This window comes from Lissotriton helveticus, chromosome 1_2 (genome assembly GCF_964261635.1).
Source record: "Lissotriton helveticus chromosome 1_2, aLisHel1.1, whole genome shotgun sequence".
Lineage (NCBI taxonomy): Eukaryota > Metazoa > Chordata > Amphibia > Caudata > Salamandridae > Lissotriton > Lissotriton helveticus.
Genome location: NC_136058.1, coordinates 444600451 through 444612935, shown reverse-complemented (window position 1 = coordinate 444612935; position 12485 = coordinate 444600451). Strand labels below are relative to the sequence as shown.

The window sequence follows — 12485 nt, the reverse complement described above, 5'->3', positions numbered from 1 at the left end:
GAATAGTCTACAAAACATGTGAAAATTGGTTTGTTGTTTTTACAGTTTGCTTGCTGGCTCAAGTATGACATGGCCACGATGTTATCAATTGTGGAACATCCCTTCTGGAAGCCAGTCTGGTAGTGGGGGAGGGTTTCGTTATCTTTAATCCATTTGTTTAGTTCCTTCAGTAGAGTATCCAGGCCATACTATTACAGTTTCAACTCAACCAATCATTACCAGCCAAAGTCTTCATGAATCTGCTGGGAATGATGGCATCCTGCGTTGCAATCGTACCTCATGCAAGGCTTCACATGTGTCCTCTGCAACAATGTCGAGAGTCAGTGGAATCAATCACAGGGGCCAGATGTATGCTGTGATTTTGCATGTGCAAACGGGTTTGCGAACCCGTTTGCACATGCAAAATCACCGTTGGCCATGTACAATTCCAAAATAGCGAGTCACAGTTTATTTGCGACTCGCTATTTAGGAATTGCGAGTCGCATTTAGAAAGGGGCATTCCCTCCCTAATTGCGTCCGCAATGCTATTTGTGAATGTGTTGTGACCACAATTGCGGTCGCAAAACACTTGCACATTACCACCCTCTTCAAGAGGGTGGTAATGCAGTCTCAATTTCGAAGGGGTCCCCAGGGTACCCCTTCCACTTTGTGACTGTGTCTAAACATATTTTTTAAGGGCCTTTAAGAAAAACGGGCTGCATTTAAAAAAAAAGAAAGGAAAAAAATAGCTGCTTTATTAAAAAGCAGTCCCAGACATGGTGGTCTGCTGAGCCCAGCAGGCCACCATCCCTGGTAGGGGTGGCATTCCCATTGGGCTCGCAAATTGCGGGAGGCTCATTAATACTAATGAGCCTCGCAATTTGCGACCCCGACCTAGTGTTGGTAGACAGTGGCAACCATCGCTCGCTGCAGTGATGGAACCCTCAAAACTTAGCAAACGGGCGGCCTTTCATAGACCCGATTCCACAGTAACCGGTTGGGGTGCCTATCTTCAACATTACAAAGTCCAGGGGCTGTGGTCGGACAAACACAAACGTCTCCACATCAACTACCTGGAACTTCTAGCAGTGTTCCTAGCACTCAAAGCTTTTCTCACCCAACTTGTAAGCAAGACTGTCTTAGTACGCACGGAGAACATCAGAGCAATGTAATACCTACAGAAACAGGGAGGGACTCCCTCTCTCCAGCTGTCACGCTGTGCACAAAGCATTTGGAATTGGGCGATTCACCAAAAAATCTATCTCCTAGCAGAACACCTCCCAGGGGTAGGCCATCAGATTGCAGCCCTGCTTAGCAGACACAGGCAGCAAGTACACAAGTGGGAACTTCATCCCCAAGTTCTTCTTCCCTACTTTCAAAAATGGGCTTTTCTACAAATAGATCTGTTTGCAACAGTACACAACGCAAAATTCCCAAACTTTACATCTAGGTTCCCACAACCAGCATCCAAAGGCAATGCCCTATGGATGATTTGGTCAGTTATATTTGCTTACGCTTTTCCGCCTCTCCTGCTAATTCCATTACTTGTTCGGAAACTCAGACAAACTTCCCTCACACAGATCTTAATAGCCCCCACATAGGCTCGCAACCTTGGTACACCACCCTGTTAGAACTCTCAGTGGTTCCACATCAAAAGCTACATCTCACACCTTGTCTCCTAACTCAGATCCATGGGGAAGTCGGACGTCCAATTCCCAGAGAACTCAACCTAACGATTTGGCTCCTGAAGTCATAGTTTGTTATTTACAACTACCACCAGACTGTATGAATATTCTCAAGGAAGCTAGAAAGCCTACTACCACAGCATGTTATGCAGCAAATGGAAATGTTTTGTTTCCTATTGTAACAACAACAATATCAATCATCTTGATGCGTTTGTGCAGAACATCATTTGTTATCTGTTGCATTTACAGCAATGTGGATTAGTTCACACATCCATTTGGTTACACCTGGGAGTCGTAGCTGCATACTTGCAAAATAGACAACACCTATCTCTCTTCAGAGTACCAGTGATTAAAGCCTTCATGGAAGGATTAAAAAAGGTTATACCGCCAAGTATTCCCCCTGCTCCAGAGTGGAACTTAAACATAGTCCTTCCAAGGCTAATGGGCCCGCCTTTTGAACCAATGCACAAATGTCCGTTACAATTCCTGTCATGGAAAGTTACTTTCCTCATAACGATAAACTGTCTAAGGAGAGTTGATGAACTTCAGGCATTAACTATACAAGAGCCTTTCTTTCAGCTTCACAAAGATTGAGTGGTTCTACGTACCAATCCTAAATTTCTCCTTAAAGTAGTTTCTGCTTAGGGGTAATTCATGTGCGAAATCAAATTAAAATAACATAACATTAGCATTTTCTTTATTTATTGAACCATCGTAATTCTTGTATAAAATTTATGTGCTGCAATGATAATAGATATTTACAACAAGGGGTGGTGATGGACAGAGTCTCTGAATTAAGCAGAATACTCTCACCCAGTCAAGAGATCAGGGCTAGATCCAACACCATTTTTTAGCTCATTGCACCATCCCAGTTTCAGAACCTGGCTGTATGCAAATTAGTCTGTCCCTGGCCCAGTGCATATTTTTGTCCACCCTAAGCGTGGAAGGGTATACTCAGACATGAGTCCCTTGCTCATTGCACCATCAGGATTCAAGCAAGCCGGGCCGAAGACGGCTGTAATGCCAGAAACCGGTCCCCGGAAGCTTGTTTCCTTCCCAGTGTAAGAATTGGCTTTTGTAGTTTTGTTTGCCCTGTTCCCATCATGCACTGGGACAGGAACAGACTAATTTGCATACAGCCAGGTTCTGAAACTGGGATGGTGCAGTGAGCTAAAAAACGGTGTTGGATCTAGCCATGATCTCTTGACAGGGTGAGAGTATTCTGCTTAATTCAGAGACTCTGTCCCTCACCACCCCTTGTTGTAAATATATGCAATGATAATAGAAGCAGACAAAAGTAATTAGCAGTATAAGCACATTGAACAAAATAAATAGTTCCACCATCTTTCTAAAACAATGTACATATGCAAGCATATAAAAACTATGTAGCGTTTTCCTATTATGCTTTCCCGTGTGTGTGTCTGTGTATCTGTCTCCCATTCCCTGTAGGGAAAGTATGTAGCTCCCCGTAGTAGAAGAGTCGGGCAAGAAGGAGCACTGCATTGAATAATTTCTTGGTATGCACTTTTTATTAGTATTACAGGAAATCACAATGATTGATTGTCTCTTTTATATTCTTCTTTCCCACAGGGTCTTCCACTTCAGTCCCTTAGGTGAGCCTCGGCTGCGGTCGTCTCTCGGACAGAAGGAAAAGACTCAGGTAAGTGTTTTTGCTTTAGGGTTTAATCAAGGGAGGATGTGAAGGATAAATAATAGCTATGCATAAATGTCAAGGGAGGGGGTAGAGGTTGGAGCAACCAAAGGAAATAGAGTAGCCGATGATTTCTGCTCTTGTCTTTCTTTTCCGTCTCACTTATTTCCTTTTCCCTGGGTCCCTTTCACCCCTTAGCCTCCCCTCCCGTCCCTCTCTAACTCAGCCCCTTTCCAAAAGCCCCGTAGACGCCCACGCACCTTGAAGAGTCACGTCACTCCGGGGCCGTGGCGTGGTGACTCCACGTCTTTCAGTGAGGTCTGGTCTTCTGTTTCGGCTTTCCCTCCTCCGCCAGGTTCGGGTTTTCCGCTCGCCGACAAACTGTGACCGCCCCTGGGCTCCGGTTCTCTCTCTCGGAAGGCTGTTAGGCCTTCTCTGTCTTTCCGGTCTTCCCCCGCTGGTTTCTCTGCCTCGCGTTCCTGTGCTGCGTGCAGCTTGATCAACTACTGACCAACCTGACGCGCTCTCCGCCCCGCCTTCTTTAAGCGTGTATCCTCTGATGTCCGACCTCAGCTCTGGCTCAAAGGGCCACCTGCCGATTCCCCTCTCTCCACTTCTTGATGACAGCAAAGCAGACAACTGGTAAAAGGGGACTGTGAATATAGGAGGGGAGAAATATATGAAGGGATGGCATGACACTCCTTATCCTCTATCCCATCGTCTACCACAGGGGCTACCTGACACACCCCACCCCCAGACGTTTCCTGTTCGGGGAAATGAGGAATGCGTGAAAGAAAGTCAGCAACTTGGTATGCAGAGTATAAGAGATGACAATGCTAAAACTAGTGCCCATCCTGGAATAAAAGAAGACACCTAAAAATAGCTTATCCTAAAAACCCAAACTTAGGAGCTTCAGGTGATGTCCCTAGTGTCTGATTACTGGTGTTTGTTTAGGTTTACAGGAGTCCAGAGGTTACATAGCAAACCTTGTCTATGCATGCCGTGTATTTTTCATTCATTGTTGTCATGTTTATGTAATCCACTCATCGCGTGCCAGAAGGTAGATGTATTTGGCTACAGTTGTTTATATAGCGCCAGACTAGATCTGGTCTGTGTCTCCTGCTCCACAGCTTGTACCCGTAAAAGTGCATCAATGTCTCCTTCCCTTGGAAGCAAATCCACCTGTATTCCAGTTTAAGCATATTTATTCTCATAGAATCACTTTCAAAATCCACTGTTCCTCAAGTAAATTCAAATTTAGTCTGCCCAATTCATTTTGGGGGTTCTCCCTTCATCAGGGGGCGCTCGTGAGGAATCTATGTTGTATGTTGTAGGCGGAAAATAGTGAAATAACAATTAACCTGCAATGCAATCTAATCCTACATATACATAAATTATTAGTTTACAACATGTCCTGGTAGAGCCTAGCCGCATGTCTGCATTTGTGTTATACCAGGGTCTCCACCTTTTCGATAGTGAGAGCTGCTTCTGATCGAAGAGAATCATCCTGATCTACTGCCTTTATCACGTGGCTTAGCTAAGGGTAGATAAATGCCAAGCAACTTAATTGCGCCCCTAGAGCGCTCAGTCCTGCTGCACTGAGCACATAGCATTTGTAGCACTGGGTATGGAAAGGTTTACCTGTAGGGCCCCTAAGCCTTTGTAGCACTGTTAGGTTTACCTGCGGGACCCCAAGCATTTATGGTACTGGTAGGAACGGTGTATCTGTGGGGTCCCCAGGGACGCGTTATGTTCATTGTATTCTTATTAACGAATCCCATCTGAGAGCTGAGTGTTTCACTGAGGGTTGTGGCCTCTTTCTCCTGCAATACATGGGATGGCATTGTTCTCTCTGAGTGAGTGTGAAGACAGAAGAGTTCTATTATCTGGTGAGTTGCCCTCCTGTTCATTGGCTCCTGTCCAGATCCTGGCCCTGCTTTAACAATTCAAGATTAATGTTCAGTAGTGGCAGTCACAGTAGAAGGACTGTGAGCAAGGCCTGCTGTAGAGTTTTCGCTGTCCTAGGAAAAATGTCTCAATGTAGGAAAGGGCCTGTTTTGGACATGGTTAGCCTTCACTTTTTACCTGGAAAATAATATAGTATTTACTGGAAGTGCACAGGGTCCCTGCCAACTAGGTGCCCTGAGCTGATCTCCTTCCCTAAAGTGTACTTATCGTTTCCACGATTGTCACCCCATTAGCTCACTTATAAGTCCCTTGTAAAAGATACCTCTGGTACCAAAGGCCTTGTTGTTAAAGAGGGTCTCTAAAGACTGCAGCACAAATTATGCCATCCTAAGGGACCCCTCACCAAGCACATACATACATACATACATATATACTGCCACTGCAGCTGTGTGTCTTGGTGCAGACAAAACTGAAGAGTCAACATGGCACACATCCCTGAATGTGATGCCCATAAGGACTGTCTGAGATATAGGTAAGACACCCCTCTAGCAGGCCTTATGGTGCCCGCTGCTTTAGGGATATCTCCTGTGAGGGCGTATCTTCATGAGCAGATATGCCCCTGCAATATCCTTGTCGATTCCTGGATATTGTAAGTGACCAGGGAAGCTCTATAGTAAGTACATTGGCTGGACACTTGCCATTACGAGTTCCACAGCTCCATGAAGGTTTCACTGAAATATGGGATATTTGGTACCAAACATCTCAGCATAATAAACCTGCGCTGATTGCAGTGTCCGATTTATTAAACATTGCACACAGAGGCCCCCTTAGTTGCGTCCCCTAAGATCCACCAATCCTTAATGTGATCACCGACTGACCTGAGCCAGCCTGCTACCACCAGAGTGTGTTCTGTCCTCACGGGGAGAGTGCCTGCACACTTTGAGGTAGATAACAATGCCTTTCCTGGGTGCTCACACCTCCCCCTGGTCAGGCAGAGCCATCTGTGGCAGGGATTTTCAAAGGCCTTGCCGCCTTCGTAATGCAACCCCAGCCTCTCCTGTTAGAGGGAGCAAGCGATCTTCCTGGCCTCACTCCCTTTTAGGTGCAAGGATAGGTGGGAAATCTTAGATAGAACAGGAGGTGTGCCCTCCGCCCCCTCTGTCAACTCTACCCCTCAGGTGCTGGAGGCGAGGTGAAGTACACTTTGTAGTGCCCACCATCTTGAAGATGATGGGACTTATCCAATCAGGGCTAGGACTGTGTCCCCATGCCCACAGGAGGTGGGCATGATAGAGAGTATGGACACCCCAGGAAAGGGGCCCATTAGCCTCTACCTGTCACTCCCTTGTAGCACCCTTAATTCAAGATTTTAGGTGGCATCCCCAGACCCTGAATGTCAGTTCTTGGCGACCTAAGAAGAGCCGGGCACTGCAGCCTTCTCTGCTGGTGAGGCTCTGTAGAGAACTATGGACTTGGTCCCAGTCCTACTGGCCTGTCTGCATCCCTGGATGATCCAGAACCAAAAGTCAAGTCGTCTTACAGCCCAGCGACCTCCAGAACCTTGGGAGGACTACCTGCCTTCGATAAAGGGCAATCTAGTATTATGTAGTGGGATTTGGCCAGGGAGTGTCAGGACAAGCCAAGCTATGTTACTCACTCTATATTTGCAGACTTTGTGTTTTTAGTCTAATCACTCTCACTAATGTGCACCGTATTTTCGGTGTCAACACTATCGATTGAGCATTCGTTCAATAAAAAGAGTTTTACAAAGTACCTGTGTCTTGGCACAATGTACAGGAGACCCTGGAGGGTCATCACTTTAAATAGGGCCACCCGGCCCAGTAAGGAGAGTGGGAGTGCCCGCAAGTGTGGGGCATCCCAGCGAAGACGGTCTAATTTCGGGAGTATGTTTCTGCCTGTGCTCTCTTGTAATGAACACAACCAAATATTTAAAGCCATGTAGTGCCACCCGAACTGTGCACCTAGAGTGCAGCCGCAGGGTCCCTGCCACCAGCAGGAATATTAAGGACTTCTTCCAGTTGATATTATATCCTGATCAACAGGAATACCCCATATGAGAGGTCTTGGTGAACCCAAACATGTGTGAAGAGCATAGAAGACAAGGAACATCCCTGTTGAACGGCAACGACTCGGTAGACTGTATTATTGAGGCCCATGCGCGCTAGAGGGGACACAAACAAGAGCTTAACAGCAGCGCCACTGGTTCAGCAAAGGAATCCCCTATTGCATGTGGTACTCCATTAAGGTGTCGGAGATTTAAGCGCATTCCCTGGTGTGGCATAATGCCCGATTGATCAGGATGAACCACTGTTGCAATTACTGTCCGCAGGCAGATCGCCAGGGCGTTCGCAAGGACCTTAGTCTCAATATTAAGCAGGGAGAAAGGTCTATAAGACCCACACTCAGTTGCTGGTTCGTCCTTTTTGGGATGACCACCACCTCAGACGTTCTTTGGTCCTCCGGGAGACACCCTTATTTTCAGGCAGTCTGAAACCTACTCTGGAGGCTCTCTCTGATATTATCCATCATGCTTTTATATAATTCTAACGGGAGCTCATCAGGCCCCGTCGCTTGCCCTGTTTGCAAGGCTCCTATTGTCTTATTTATTCAGTCTACTGTTAGGTCTTGGTCTGGTGCGTCTCGCTCCTCATTTGTTAGCATTGGCAGGGTCGGGTCTTTTAGGAAGTCTCTCCCAGTATTTCCGTCCCCTTGTTGTCAGTGTCCTCAAGGATCCAGTTCCGTCTTTTGTCTTGTCTCTCTAACCATGTAAGCAACTCATTGGCTTTATCACCAACAACATAGAGACAATGCTGGGTAGCCAGCGCATGAGTGCCTGCTATTTTCCATTAGTGCTCTTAATGTGTGCTGCTTCAGTTGATGGTGTAATGGGAGAGAAACTGATTCCCCACTTGCCAACCCAACCTCCAGGAAAGCACATTCCTTGTCCTGAGCCTCGCACTTCAATTTATGCTCCTTCGACATTCTCCCAATCAAGGCTTGTGTCTGGCCGCGAATCACTGCCTTAAATTCACCCTATAGCACGCAGGCTGATTCAACAGGCCGCCCGTTCTCCTTAAAATAGAATTCTGCTCTATCTCTCATACAAGCTTTGTACGTCTTGTCTTTTAAATATCACGGATCAACCCTAGGGGGTAGGATGAAGTCCACAACCGGACCACCGAGTTGCACCTCCACCAGGGATTGGTCTGAGATTCCCCCTGCTATGTGTGTATTGGCTCTAAAATCAACTTTATGGACAGTCTGGGTGGAAAGATAGTGCAGGCATGCCAGATTAGCATCTGCTGCAGACAGGTGCGTCTGGTTTTGATACCCTCTTCCCCTAAATGGGCATTTAGGAGTATCATGAATATAGTATAGGTGCAGTTCTGTCACTCCCGTCACCCCATTGCGTGTATGCTCTGTCGTAAGCGTCTTACCCTTTCACAGGATGAGTCAGTCTTATCTGGGTCTCTTTCCTGTTTCCCGACACTTGAATGGGACGCCCGAACACTCGAGAGAGCAGTGACCCACCAGCAGGCTTTTGTGGAGTGCTTTTGTCCTGGATGTAGGGCTGCATTCAGTAGGGCACCCACTCTGTCTTTTCTTTGCAGTTGCCTGAAGATCAGCAGTCCCAAGGTAGCAGTCACACCTGGCCTGTCGGTAAGTGCAGCTCCTCTGGAGGCCCGACCGTCAGCAATTGAGCCCACACTCTGGCCAGCTGGACCACAGGCGTGAGCTCAGACAGGGTGTTCGACACTGGAGTAAGTCAAACAGTATCCCAAGATATTTATAACATTGAACTTTTTCTAGCTCTCGCTTTTGGTGGTACCATTTGTATTGACTGCCCTTCCGATTCTTGGTACTGACTTCCATTACTTTTGTTTTTGTTTCGTTTATTGTCATTTTGTTCTCAATTGAATACATTGATGTTTTGTTTATTAATCGCTGCCGTACCATCCTTGTTTGGCTTAGCAGGACGACGTCATCATAGTATAATAAGTTTGATATTTGTTTCTCAGCCAGCTTTGGTGAGTCTGCTAACTCATTGTTCATTGCAAGAGTAAAGTCTGATAAAAATAGATTAAATAAATATGGAGCTAAAACACACCCTTGCTTTAGGCCGTGAGTTTTTAATATTTTCCTCTAAAGCTTTGAGCCATTCCCTAGCTGGACTTGTGGCCAGGTATCAGTATATAACAATTGTATTGCATTTAAAAGGCTGGAGCTAATGCCATAACGATCCAGTTTCCTCCATAAAATCTGCCTATTTACGCAGTCAAAGGCAGCTTTATAATCAACAAAACATAAATATAATGGCTATTTTTTTGTTTGATATTTTTCCATTAAAATTCCCAGTGTTAACACATTTGTTGTTGTACCTTGACCGTGTACAAACCCGATTGGTTCGGTGGAATTAAATGGTTTTCATTAGCCCAATCAATTAACTCCTTAAGTAGAACCGATGCAACTAATTTAGCTTCAGTATCTTGGAGCGTAATTAATCTGTAATTGGATGGGAGGGACCAATCCCCACTTTTATATATAGGAGAAATTATAGATCCCTTCCATGCCTCGGGGACTGTTCTTGATTGGAGAGCATAATTAAATACTGCTGTTCGATAGCTCGACTAATATGATGCTTTCTCCTTATACAACACAGCGGAAATCCCACTTGGGCCTGGGGCACCATTGGATCTCTGATTCTTTGTTAATATACATACTTGGTTTTGAGTTATCTTTCTTTTCTCCTCCAATTCATAGCCCAATCAGTAGAATTCACAGCCATCTTAGGAGTAGGATTCAAATGCATATCTATGAATGATACCCATTCAGATTCAGTTACTGTTGATGAAGTAGATTTCCAACTAGATCTACTCAGTTTGTTTACTAGAATCCAGAAGGCTCTTGGATTACTCCTTTTGCAAGCATATAGAGCTTTTGCCCACAACAATTGCTTTTCTTGCATTTTGTCCTTCCAGACCATTTTCCTTACTACTGTATTTATCTTTTTAAGTTTTACTCTGTAAATTAAATTAACTGGGAACTTTTTTACCAATCTCAGGATTCTGTTACGTATTATTTTTAATTGATGGCTTTCAAACTAAATTTTCACCAATGAACATGCTGTTTTTTTCCTCCACTAACCTTTATTAGCATATTATTGAGATTGACTGGTAATTAATTGCTGTGTGAAAAAAGACCATTTTTCGACAGCATTCGAATAATCTCCTTCAAAGTGAAAATCAACAATTGCCTGCGCAGTGTTTGTAATAGAATCTTTGGTGTTATCTGACCAATAAAGTTTCTTATAATTTACTGTCGTTATTTCTCCCGGAAGTGTAATATAGTTTTCAAATCTTAGGCCATTTAGGTTTAACTCCATTATTTGTTGATCGTGGTCGCTTATATCTATTCCCACTATCTGATAAGACAGAAATGTATGAAATAGATGCAACAATGCTATGGTATAATCTATTCTAGACCTATGATACCCTTCTTGAAAAGTCCATGCTGATGGCGAATCTTGGGGAAATTGCTCATTTAGCACCCTTAGACCTATGATGTATAATTCGTTTACAAGAGTCTTGCCGATTTTTTCATTCTTTTGTTCCCTCATACCCATTGTTGATGATAATCTTGGAATTGACCATAAGTAATTTTGCCATTGTATTTCAACATCTCTATCGTAAGACCATAGCATGTTCATGTTATATTTCCCGGTAATAATAATCTCAGTTTGGGTGTCATTGTCCATTTGCTGCGTTCTCATAATTATCAAATTGGTCGCCATTGTTCTTCGTGATTATATACGTTGATTACTACACGAGATTTAATTATATTTTGCTCCTTGTATCGTATTTTGACAATTAGATCATCCTTTTGACTTGGGACGTCCATTTCACTTACCATTTTTAGCTCAGTTGATATAGAAAATAGCCAAACCCCCACAAGGTCTGCCATAGTTACTTGTTCTCTTAGCTAATGAGTAATAAACCTATACCCTTCCAATCTAAAAGGAACTAAAGCCCAAGTGTCTTGTAAACAAATGATTTGAAAACAGCACAAAGTAGCTAATTGGTTATTCTGAATCTTTGCTTGAACGCCATTTATATTCCACGAACATAATCGGACCCTTTCATTCATAATTGTTGGCCCCCTTAAAGAAACTTCAGATTGTAGATGTCAATCCTGCCTGACATTATGGAGGGCTGCTGTTAGCCAACCTAATTTGACAGTGTCAAATAATAATTCTCCTATTTTTTCCCTCTAATTATTTCAAAAGATGCCTGTTGGTCATACCTATGGGGTTTTTTAATATGGAGTATTTCTTATTATTCTCGGTTCTCATTTGGTTATGATTTTGTAATTTTGTTGAAATAAAAGGGCTAGGATAGGAAGATTGCAGGGGAGTTATTTTTAATCCCCAGTTCTGAAAGAGATTATGTTCTTGCATAATACGGCTGGCGGCAGTAGAAGATGTCCAAATTACTAATGTTGATTCGCGATTATTATTCTTGATGTGTCTAATTCAATTGATTCTATGCAGGTACATTTAATTTTCTTTAATGAGGGTACTGCATTACACAATTTTAATATGTTCCCACGAGTCAAGATATCATTATTACCCCTAGATTGATATTCTGGCGTAAAAATTACCTGCTCCACTCCTTTTTTATCTGGGTTATTTAATTTAATTTGTTGCAGACTATTTTCACCTTGAGCATGTTCAATTAACCTTCCATTATGATTACTAACAGTTTGAGACCATGATTGTCGATGTTTATGTAACTGCTTCGTTTTGGTTCCCAGATCTTGTGGTAATTTAATATCCTTCCAGGTTTTTAACAAATCTCTATTCGTTTCATCCCCTCTGATACTCTCACTCTTTGCTCTATTTGTTTCCAATTGTGATGGCTTATTTTCCACCTGTTTATTACTTTCCTCCACTTGCAGCATTTCTAAGGACTGAATTTTCCCATTCTCTATCATTTCCATACTATCAGCTTGCTTGTTTAAGCATTTATTTTTCATAACTGCTTTTACCTCCGATATATCCTTATTAAATAGAGGGTAAAAGGGTTTTATTGGTAACATTTGTTTACCCTCACCTTCACAATATGATATTTGGTCATGGTTGTTTCCAGTGTTCAATCTCACTATATCTGATGAATTTGTATTTTTTATAATTTTAGAAGCTTTATTTCTTGCTTTCTGTTGTTTTTTCCTCTGTCTTTTTGATA

At 43.5% G+C, this 12485-nt stretch overlaps 1 long non-coding RNA gene across 3 annotated transcripts in view; it reads left to right on the top strand.

The window, feature by feature from the left end:
• The window catches only part of LOC144807688 (uncharacterized), a 76960-nt gene that overhangs the window by 24328 nt on the left and 40147 nt on the right, over window positions 1-12485 (top strand). For 2 of the 3 annotated variants that reach the window (XR_013606381.1, XR_013606380.1), the window contains exon 3: window positions 3255-3324. The exons of the other annotated variant lie outside the window; for it this stretch is intronic. This is a non-coding gene — a long non-coding RNA (uncharacterized LOC144807688). The remainder of the gene's footprint in view (window positions 1-3254; window positions 3325-12485) is intronic. 3 annotated transcript variants of the gene reach the window in all.